Source organism: Vicia villosa, linkage group LG6 (genome assembly GCF_029867415.1).
Source record: "Vicia villosa cultivar HV-30 ecotype Madison, WI linkage group LG6, Vvil1.0, whole genome shotgun sequence".
Taxonomy (NCBI): Eukaryota; Viridiplantae; Streptophyta; class Magnoliopsida; order Fabales; family Fabaceae; genus Vicia; species Vicia villosa.
Window position 1 is genome coordinate 134,738,648 of NC_081185.1, and position 12,361 is coordinate 134,751,008.

Consider the following 12,361-nt stretch of genomic DNA (forward strand, 5'->3'; position numbering starts at 1 on the left):
TCCTTGTTTTATTTACTGCCATTCCAAGAACGATCCAGCCAACCTGTGGTGGAAGTTCAGTACTTGAAGATCCAATTACCATTTATTTAATTCAGGTTTTTATTTTACCGCCTTTATTTATATTTATTTGCATGATATATTGTATGCCATTTACTATGCCTATTATTATGAACCGAACCGATTTATGCATGTTTAACCATATTAATATGTCTGGCTAAATTATTAAGATATCGGTATGTAAAGTAAGTTAACCATAGGGATCCGAAATAAATTGGCTTAATTATGTTTTATTAACTATCACTTGTTTTTGGTCTGTGTGTCTAATTTAATTAGTAAGTCTTAAAACCAATAGAGCGAAAGTTTGAGGGATTAAGACGGTCAAAGGTTAAAATCAATAGAGCGAAAGTTTGAGATCTTTAACTGGATAGTAGACATAGGACATTAGTTTTAAGGATGGCGAAAGCGTATTAAAACTAATTAGAAGTTATTTATTTTCAAAAATTGTTTTTACACCCGAACGGGATGGCGAAAGCGTACGTTAGGGATATTAGCATGTTCCGAGTCAACAGAGCGAAAGTTTGAGATTAGGAGATTTAAATAGATAACAACTTCATAAAACAGGCATTTTATTAATTACGTTGTTTCCAAAAAGCTTTTCTAAAATCTAATGGGATGGCGAAAGCGTACATTAGGATTAGGACAGTAATCTAAATCAACAGAGCGAAAGTTTGAGACGAGGATTTTTAAATAACATAATTAGTAAAGATTTTTAATTAAATTATGCAAAAGCCAATGGACCTTCGGATCACCTTAAGTTAAATGAAATACATACTGATATCTGTCTTTTATTATATTCTTAATTTTTCACTCACTTTCCCTTAAGAACAATCGAAATTTTAGTAGCCCTAGCTTTACATAGTAACCTTAGATAACGGTAGATCGATTCATAGTCCCTGTGGATTCGATATCTTTTAAAACTACACGACACGACTGTGCACTTGCAGTCATCAGATTTATAGACACGTAAAGTCGCGATCAAATTGGAAAGTTGAAGCACCATATAAGTCATTTTAATTTTGATTTAATAATTATATTTGAATAAATTTAATATCACAATCATTATCAGTATCATTTTAATTTTGATGGATTATCAATTTGTGTGTATATATTATTTGATTTATCACGTGTTTGTAGTTTGTCCTTCATATGAATTTAATTGCATTGTTGTTGGAATAATTTGTATTTGTTCACTTCACCTATATCTAATATTTTGTACTTTTGAGAAACCTCTCCATTCATTGTCTTAGTCGTTGTATCCATCTAAATGTCTTCTTTTTTAGCCTAGCAATTGATTTTGTATAAATATATTCAGTATTGCTTGAGTCACAAGTTAAAATGTTTGAGTCAAGACTGCAAAAAATGTGTGATTCGAAACATGCATAATGAGACTCGAATCATAAAGTCTCATGAAAGTTGGGAGCTGACTCTGTCTCATTTGAGTCGAATCAAGGAAAAGTGTGATTGAATCATAACTTCACTTTACTCTAATCATGATATACATATGACTCGAATCACAACCTCTTTCATTTTTTTTTCCAACCTTTGATTCAAGATTGATTATTTCTTTGGTTTGAATCATTAATTTATGATTTAATAAAAAACTCCGTCTCAGTTGTTTTTAGAAAGAGAAATGTCATCTAGCACCAATTAATCATTTATCTCTTTTGTTTTTGTTAATGAGTGAGAGTGTGTCACCCATGAAAGTGAATCTCAAAAAGTGTGAATAATCACATCTCTTGAAACATAATTGCATTGCATCTTCTTGTTGTAGAACACAAAATCTAGAGAGAGGGGATTGAACAATCAAGTGATAGAATTGATCAATCTCTGAACAATCACTAAGAACTTAAAAATCCATTTTACCAAGAACCTTGAGAGAGCCTAGTGAGTCTGTTCTTTATTCACAACACCTAACTCCTTGTTGATACCTTATGATTAACCTTCTAGAATGTGGAGCATGTGAGTTTTAACTGTGTGAAGGATTCTTCAGATACTATTCATCATCTTCAACTTTTGTCAAGAACTCTTGTTATGGATCTGTGAGAGGTAGGATAAAGGTACATTAGGGAATCTAATATTTTTCTTTGAAGTTATGTTTTTGTGTATGCGGTGGAAGAATCTTTTTTTGGACATGAATTTTGGTTGTGTGTTGTTCACAAAGAGAGATGAGTGTCTCTATACTCCATTAAAGACTTTGGTGACGCCATGTGAAGGTTTTCACAGAAAAAAGTTGGGAGTTATCCAGTTATTCGAGGCTAATGACAATCGCTCAGACAAGTCTTCGTTAGATTCGAAGAAAGAATCATTACTACGAAAAACACATATGACAACGATTGTGATATACATATAATGACGGTTATACATCCATTGTTAGGTAGCATGTGATTGTATGTAAGTTGGTTTTCACCACGTACGTGTGACCGTGGTGATAAACTAGGTAGCGCACTACCTATTACAACGGTTCTCTCAAGGTTTGAAACCCAGCAGTAGCAATTTTATTTAGAATAAAATTAATATTTCACCACGGTTACAAAAGATAACTGTTGTGACATGTATACCTAAATATGTGGATTGAGTGTTTTTCCATACACCTCACTAAACATATACATCCATTAAAATTAATGTAGAAGATAATAATCTGAAGAAAAAACTTATTCTTGAAAAACAACTTAAACAAGCCATTGTTTTTTCAAATTGCATGCATCTCGTGATTCATATCTCAATCTTTAACACATAAAATTTGGTTCATTGCCCCAAACTCTTCAAAGTAATGGTTCATTCTCTTCTAGTTTATTTTGCAAAGTATGAATATGTTGGCTAATCTGGAGTCATCATCATCATCACTATCATCATCATTATTTTAATTGATGATGATTATTGTGATGGTCTTCCCTCTTTATAGGCAATATTTTAGGATTTATGAGATCCTGAATTTTTGTCTCAGGGGCACACATTATTTGTTATATCATCTAATGACCTTTGTTCAATCACACTATTTTATAGGATGCATTTTTAAGTTAGAATTTAGGTTATGTTTGAATTGATGGAATGCAACGATGGGATGAAGCAAAATGAAATAAAACAATGTTATGTTCCATTGTTTAGATTGGTAAAAAGAGGATAAAATGAAGCAGAACATGATATAATGCATTTCACCCAATCCCACAACTTACCATCATTTTTGTTCATTTTGATTTGGGATGAATATCGTTTTTTTATTACATTGCATCATAAAATATCCAAGCAATGGAATGTATTGCTCCATTTCATTCTATTTCATTTCACTCTACTCTATTTATTTTAAAATATTCAAACATAACCTTAATGAAACCATATGACCCATCCTTATAAGTCGATGTCCTTTAAACCTGTTAGCTGGAGATTTCGAGTAATGTGTATATTCTTCGAAGATATAAGTTTCGGAGGAAGAATGACTTTGAATGGCTATTTTTAGAATGTTATATATTATGAAGATTCCTAAATCGAAGCTGAATTGGGATAGGTTGTCTTCGAAACCTTAAGTAGTCTTCGAAACACAAAGATTGTTGAGACTTAAGGTGTTTTGATACATTTTCACGAAGGACACATTGCCACGAATCGAATAAGGTTCGAGCGGGAAGGTTTGAAATTCGAAAAGTTCCGTTTGAATCAAGGAGGACATGTGGAGCCCCGGGAATTTGAAGCGCATGCATGTGGGCAACGTGGCATTTCGCTAGTATAGGACCGTTAGGGTCGAATTAGTATAAATAAGGGTCTTAGTGGTAGGATCCAAGTGTGTTCATTTTGTACAAATTACTCACAAATCACTCAAGTATCAAGCGTTAGAGAAAGAGTTTTCGCTGAGAAATGTACGTGTAACACCAATACCTTATCTATGTTTATCTTTCTATTATAAGATCGAAGTATTTTAGTTTCCTTTACTTTCTCGTCAAGTCTTTTCATATTTGTAGTTTAATTTCCGTTACATTTCCGTCAAAGTCCTTTTGCGATTATGGTCTAACCAATTTATGTTTCATTGCATTTTTACCTAGTTTTACTTTATAGTTATTTATAGATCCGTATCATCACTTTATAAAAAACCAAAACCAAAAAAGTATGAATCAAATCACCATAAAAGACAGTTTTTCGACACATGTCCTAGGATCTATCTAATCGATTCTGCAAGTAGCCAAAGTATATTTATAGTTTGGAGGACTAACGGTTGTTTACCGGAAATCACCGTAAACAAAAGCTCGGCCCATGTAATAACAATTTCCTATCAATTATGTTAAAAGAATATAATTTTCTCAATAAGATATATTCACGAGAAAATAAAATATAGCCATTAATTTATTTTGTGAGCTATTGTTAGAATGTCATTATTAGCTAATATTGGATAATGAATATGGACCCCATATATTTTCACATTTGGTCGGGTCTACATGTTGGTGCTTATACTCGACAGTCGACACACATAAGTGACTGAAAGTTTTAAATAGAAGACTACTACATGTATAATACTCTATTCTTGATAATTAATTAAATTGTATAAAATTAAGATAATCATAAATAATTAATTATACGTTATTGCTCGACAAACAATTTCCCACACTTTGTCTTAATTAGCTTCTGTATGATCTAAACTACTGTCACCATCGTTTGTTTCATTCATTTTTGGAATAATCTGCTTTTCTTTTTGCTTTACATTTTGATTACCTGTACTTAAAGGACAATTATTATTCCCTTAATAAGAATCCAAAAGAACTGATTAATACTAGTTTTTCATATTTAATTTCTAATCATTCATATATTAACAAACATTAGCCCCCCCGCTACCCTCAAAGAGGAAAGTGTGTCTGCAGATTATTGAACTTTTACAGTGTTTGCCAGAGTGGTTATTTATTTAAACTCGTATTAAACCATCTAATCATTCAATTCTAGTAACCCCTAATACTAAATAATCATTGGATATAAATATAGACATTAAAAGTGGTACTATATAGTATATATCATGGATTTGAGACATGTTTTCCAACTTTACCTATAAGCATTATTAATATTACAGCAAGTACTATTGTATTCGTGCTGCCAGTATACTATGCTTTTCAACAATTGATTACTTAATGTGAAGACATGCTTTTCAACTATTGTAAAAAACCATGAGTTGCAGAGTTTTTTACACTAAAAAAATTTCTAAATATGTATATTCATAAATGAACTTCTTAACTTTTGTGTATCTTTCATGGTTTTTGTGGCTACTTTTAGTGTTACTTAATTTGTATGTCCTGAGGAATTGGTCAAATAACACAGCCAATTAGTATTTCAATATGATTTGTATCAACTGCCCCTATTATTCTTGTTTATAAACTTAATTTTCATTAACATTTGTTGCTTTTGTATTTTTAAAATAGTCATAAAGAAATTATCGGGATGAGTTGTAGAATAGTTCGCTCTCTTTAAAATGTTTCGTTGTACTGCCTAAAATTATGCAAAACAATCACTTAACCACGTCGCCTCCAAGATAAAAAGTCAAATTTTATATTTTACGATTACTATTTGTACGGTAGATACTCGTTCTAGAAATACACCATCTGATGGCACAAAGACCAGTCGAATATGGTATAAAAAATCACTGATAATATCTGGTATATAGACCGGTCATAATAATTTCTCAAACAATAAGAAATCCAAATTATTTTCCAAAAAGAATTCAATAATGGTTATTTGACCACTGAAAATAATTTACCAAACAAGAGTAATTCAAATAATTCTTCAAAGAGAATCCAAAAATTAATATTGTAATTTCTCAACTCAAACGAGGAGAAATTAATATAATTCTCTAACGAGAGTTCAAGAAAATACTCGGAAAATTCAACGAGTAGAAAGATAGGGAGAGAAGTTGACGTTTCGACAATTCAAAAAATACTGAGTTATGAGAGTGAGGAAGGAAAAACTTAACAAAAGGAGTTTTTGGTGTGTTTTGGAATGAAACATAGAATTTCCTTATATAATGATGTGAGCTAGCTAAGATATCTCACCTAAGAAATGTGGGACTAAGAAGTTTTTTCAACTAACACACAATGTGGGACTTAAGGAACTTTTTCAAACTCATCTCCCTATTGGAATATTGACATGTTCCAACAACATCAGTTGTTTTGGGCAAGCTAAAGGCCCAATACAAAGGGACCAATTATAAATGGCTTTCATAAGATGATCAAATATATATTTTGTGCACGTGAGATTCAAGGTACACTTTTTTATCTCCAATGTTCACTATATTCATCTTGCACTCTGTAACTGGTTTGGATGTTGAAGTGCTAACCTTGCAAATTCATCTCACAACATCGTACCAGAGATCAGCACCACTACTTCCAGAGTCCTACATCATCAATCAACACCAACTCTAGATCAGCACAACACTCTGTAACTGGTTTGGATGTTGAAGTGCTAACCTTACAAATTCATCTCACAACATCGTACCAGAGATCAGCACCACTACTTCCAGAGTCCTACATCATCAATCAACACCAACTCTAGATCAGCACAGCACAATTTTTATTTAACTTTATAGTTATTTCTATTTTTCATTTTCATCTTAATTTCTCTCAGTCAATTTATTTTTTTGAATGACAAAATAATATATTAATAAACAGGTGAAAATCATCAAAAATATAAATAACCATAAAGCATAATGAGTACCTAAAGGACTACAAAGGACTGCAAATGTAACAAATAAAATAAAATTCAACAAGAAAATATATTACAACAAACATAATTAAAAAACTAACCAAAATAGACCAGAAAAAACGTTCAAGCAAATAAAGACCAATCCTTTAGGATTCAGGTTAGATCTCATATTGCCAAAACCACCATTAATAAATAAGAACCCACCAAGAGATCATCAAAATGACAAACCATCACATCACCTCATAACCAAGGAGGATACTTGATCTACTATTGGCTAAGGTAGATGATAGAGTTCTGATGCCATACCTAATTTACCTAAAAACCATCTTTAGGCAAAAAAAATATTTTGCTCTACGTCTTTCACACTTTTTGTAACACCATTAAAAATGACATCATTACAGGATCTCCAAAATAACCAAACTATAGCATGCCATTTCATAAATATAATCATCCTTAAACTTGGACATATGACCTAATGAAATAAAGGAATAAAAAACAATCCTCTGATCAATTCAAGAATCACCTGCCAACCAAACCACTAGAGGGTCATATATCACACCAACAAGACTAACTCACAAGAGAGAGAAAAGGAGACCGACTCTAGTGAATCCCCCAAAAAAAGGACAAGAAATTGATGTACAACAATCACAAATTGAATTGATGATGTTACACTAGGTATTCAATTGATATCACTAGTATATTTCACGAGAGATGATTATACAATGAATCAATTAGTGAATTCCAAACTTGACAAGGTTATGAGATTTTAATCACCATTAAGGCTCAATTAGATTCTAATTCCAACAAAACCTAATATTAAGCAATAAATCGCTATTAATGCAACAAACAATAAACTACTCTATGAATGAAAAACCTAGGCATGCAATATACTACGAAACGTAAATATAAGAGTAAAAGGCAGAAAGATGACATAAAGATTTATAGCGCTTCGACTCTATCCTCCTCCCATGAGTCTACATGCACTTTTCAAAGAACCTGCATAATTCCAGTAGTTTGACAAATATTCAAAGAGTTTGTACAATCACATCCAAAATATTGTTGGAGATAATAGAACTTTAATTATGGATCTTGACTTGTATACAGCTCTACGCCAAACTCTTATGCGCAATCTTTCCTTGATTAACACTTCGAGAATCTTACAATATCACCAGTTCTCCTGCAAGCCTTCATCTATAGGAATCAACCCTTTGATTCTACCGATTCCTTGAGCGGTGAATTATCTGAAGATCTAAGAAGAACTTTGCCTTATCCGTAGACTTCGACACAGTCACTACTAAGGCAATATGGAGAAAAGATCCTCCTTATTTTCACCGGAATTTATCAGCACTAGTGACAACTTCTCAATCTTGCAACAACCTAAACAATCTTTAAATAGTCTCCAAGAACAGTTAATTTATCATCTCCCCCAATCAATCACAAATCTCTCATAAACAAGATATGAAATGAAAACAGAGGTTGGAGAAGAAAAAGATTCAAGTGCAAGAACTTTGAACTTTTCAAAGTGAGAAAGTTGATTTCATAAAAAATCACAAATGAATATGAAATTCCACACTAAAAAATTGCTGACAAAGGTTTTATATGTGCTTGAGATTAAGCACAAAAATGAGTGGTAAAAGTTGGTTAGATTCGAATCAAGAGCAATGCATGTAATGAGTCAAGTGAGCAAGTGAATAGAATAAAAACACTTTTGATTTTTGACCCATTTTTTAGTTGATTCTAATCAAGTACAATATCTGATTTGAAGCAAAGATGCTATGATTTAAATCATGTACAAACTATGATTTGAATCAAATGCACCAGGCCTTTTAAAAAAGCTAAAAAACTCTGTGATTCGAATCATGTGCATAGTATGATTCGAATCAAATTGGGCAGAGGTGACGGAAAATTGCATGATTTGAATAATATTCAAAATCTGATTCTAATCAAGTGGTTTTGAAAACTTTTTTCACCTATGTTGGATTTGATCCGAACCAAATTGAGTGTGTATTTGATTTATTCGAATCAAACACTTGAAAACTCAAATTTTCATGTTTTTAAAGGTACTTTGAGAATATTCTTTGCACCTAACTTGATCAAACACATATAACTTTTATTCCACAAACTCATGCAATTGACTAAAGACATCTTGATCAAATTCAAATGTAACCATTGTTTTATGCATGCCAAAATGATAATGAATCATGAGGGAGACTCAATAAAAGATAATAAACGAAAGCCATAAGAAGAGAAATAAAATAACTGTATCGAGGATGCTCCCCCTTCATATGATAAGGGCATGCAACTAACTCCCCCTAGGGATGTGCAGCTACAAAACTATACCGCAAAAGCTGACAGGAGAAGATCAACACTTTAGGTGGGGTCCGGACTACCCTAAATAAGATGGAGGGTCAAGTTCTCAACTGTGAGAGATGACAAGGAACAAACAAATTGAACATGATAAGGAGACACAATCGAGAAAAAACACTCTCTTGTATCCTTCCAAATCCACTTGTCTCTATCTTGAGAGAGAATAACCCCTTGGAACAAATAACAGATTTTCAAACACATGTAACTCTCTAAGAAAGAAGGGTCTCCTCCACCCATATACTAGGTTCCCATTAACTACCAGGATGATCTCTGCTACCATCCCATATGATTAAATGGAGTTAGAAAATAATTTAGGGAACATAGACTTTTAGGGAATGTAACCTAACCAAAATTCCTTCCAAAAGGAAGTTCGAAGGCCTGAATCTACTTTCCTAAGGATACCATCAAAAAACAAATCAAAAGATTCCTAATCTTTGGACCTAAGGAGAGACACACCTTTCCACCAAGTAGAAGAAGGTCAAAACCCCGATATCCTCATAAGAGGGGAAACGAATGAAGCATGATACCTTGCTACCATAATATCACGCCATATACCAGAATCACTTATAAGAAACCTCCACCTCTATTTAGTCAAAAGGGCTAGATTAACTATCCAAAGGTTCATAACTCCTGACCCCGCTACACTCTTAGGTTTAGAAATATTATCCCATTTAATCCAACATATATTAGATTTCCCCATCACCCCTTACCAATGAAAATTCTTTGTAATCTAACAAGCTCTTTCAAAACCTTCACAAGCATATTCTAAAAGGATAAGAAAAATATGGGAACAACATTAAGCAAAAAAGTAATAATATGCACCATACCTCCCAAACCAACATATATATATATATATATATATATATATATATATATATATATATATATATATATATGCTTCTAAGAATGGAGCCTCGTGGTGAGAAAATTGGCTAAAAGATCCCAAGTAGATCTCCGCATAGGACTAGTCCTTATCCACAAATCAAAGTATATGAACAAAAGAGTTTCAATCTCAAAGTTAAGAAATCCAATGCGGATGCTAAAAATACATGGTCCACGTTAACCCTTATAAGACTGTTCTTAAAGAAATTAACCCGTAGTTGCAAATCCAATTCAAACCCTCTAAGAATTATCTTAATAATCCTTAGATTTTCTAAATTAGAATCCATCACTAGGAATGTATCATATGCATATTGAAGATGAGATACCACCAAATTAGACGATCACATCTTAAATCCAGAGTAAAGACTAATCTCCTCAGCCTTAGCAACTAAGCCACTAACCCCCTCAACCATAAGTAGGAAAATAAAGGATCTAGTGGATCTCCTTGTTTCAATCCACTATGGATGTTGATCTCTTGAGTTGGATACAAAATAACTAGCATTACAAGGTTACCAACAAACATACAAGTTGTCATCTAAGTCGTCCACTTCTCATTAAAAACAAATATGATAAGCATATAATATAGAAAGCTCTATCTAGCTAAATCATAAATTTTCTCAAAGCCCACCTTTAAAGTGAGACAAGTTTTCTTATTGAAAGCCTCATTGGAAGCCACCACTTCATCAATCGAAATTCTCCCTTTAAGAATATCCAATTGATTGGGAGAAATAAGTTTATCTATCACCAGCTGAAGGATATTTAACATTGGGGATCAAAGTCACAGAGTATGATACAAAACTACCAAGTAGAGATAAAAACAATAAAATTAACCAAACATGATCCATAAATCTTCTCTAATGAGATAAGAAAAACCTTTTTTTAGAAAGGAGAAGTTGAACCTATAACTCCTTGGTTTTTGGTATTTATTATTTATAGAGTTTTGGAGTATTTTCAGTTTAACAATTTAAGTTTATGAATTTTGGTTAGAATTAGTGTAAAAATGAGGATTGGTGGTTTAGCAGTAAATTATATTTAATTAGATTCTTAATCATTTATTTAATAGAGAAAATATGAGAATATTAGCTTTGAGGCAATAAAATAGACTTTTAAAGAAATTAGGGAGGTCGGTGGAGTTATAGATAGTCGAGGGGAGTTTTTAGAAATTAATTAAATAAAAGAGAATTATGTTTTATTTATTTAAGAAAGAAAAATAGGGAGAGTTTGTGAGTACTTGAAAAAGTTGTGAAAGAGGCAAGGGAGAGAATAACAAACCCTATGAGAGAAAGAATAGGAGAAGTGAGTTCAATATTAAAGCTTCGAGTTTCTTCAAATTAGAGGTAGCGGAATCATTCATGTATGGGTGTTTAAGAAGATGGATAGCGAGGATTTCTTACCCTTCTTCCTTCTCCCCTTTTATTTTCTTATATGATGATGTTTGAGGCCGGAAAAGGTTTGGGAAAAATCTTTTAAGGCGATTAATATGATATGATTTCTTTTGTGCCTTGTTGATTGTATAATCAGATATATCTAGGAAATAAAATTAGAGAAATCTAAGTTTTCCCTATTCCAAGAAGAACTCAAAGATCTCCCGTTCATACCCTTTCTTCAGAAACTCACTCAAAACACACGAATTGACACCTCATAAACTCACTTTACGAGAGCATAAATCAACCCACCAATACTCTCTTGTCAACCATTGAACATTTGAAATAAATATTAACTACATAACACACAATGTTACAAGCACCCCAATCCAAACAAACACCTAAGTCATTCGAATCAGAAAAGGAAAACAAAGATCTACCTTTCGAACTGCACCAGATCGAAAGAAGACCACCACCACACCCAATAGAAGGACAAAAATTCCAATGACATAAAAATTACCCCACATGGAATAGCTAAGAGAATAAGAGACCTCACTAAGTTTAGTTTCTTGTATTGCAACAAAATCTAATGATTTAGACAAAATAAGCCCCCTAACCTTATTTTTCTCAATCCTTCCCAATATACTCTACAACTAAAAAAGGAGATTAACATCGACACAAAACCCTTGTCAGTCGGACACACGTCTGATTGCTATCCATTTTTCCAGAGCCTTTAACTTCTCCACTTCTACCTTATCTCTCATCACATAAGTACACCATAATTGCTTAGTTAACATATAATTTCTAGTAGCTACCTTGATATCCTAACACATTATAAACTCCAATTAAAGATGCCATCTGAGTCATAAAAAACGGAGATACTGTAGAAGAAGTACCTTCAAGATAAACTAATAAAGAGAAACCTTATGAATTCATGCACTCTTTCGATATATGCATAGGAACTCTATCTTGCACACAAAAATCAATAGAAGTACAAGGTGTAAGAATACATGATATATATA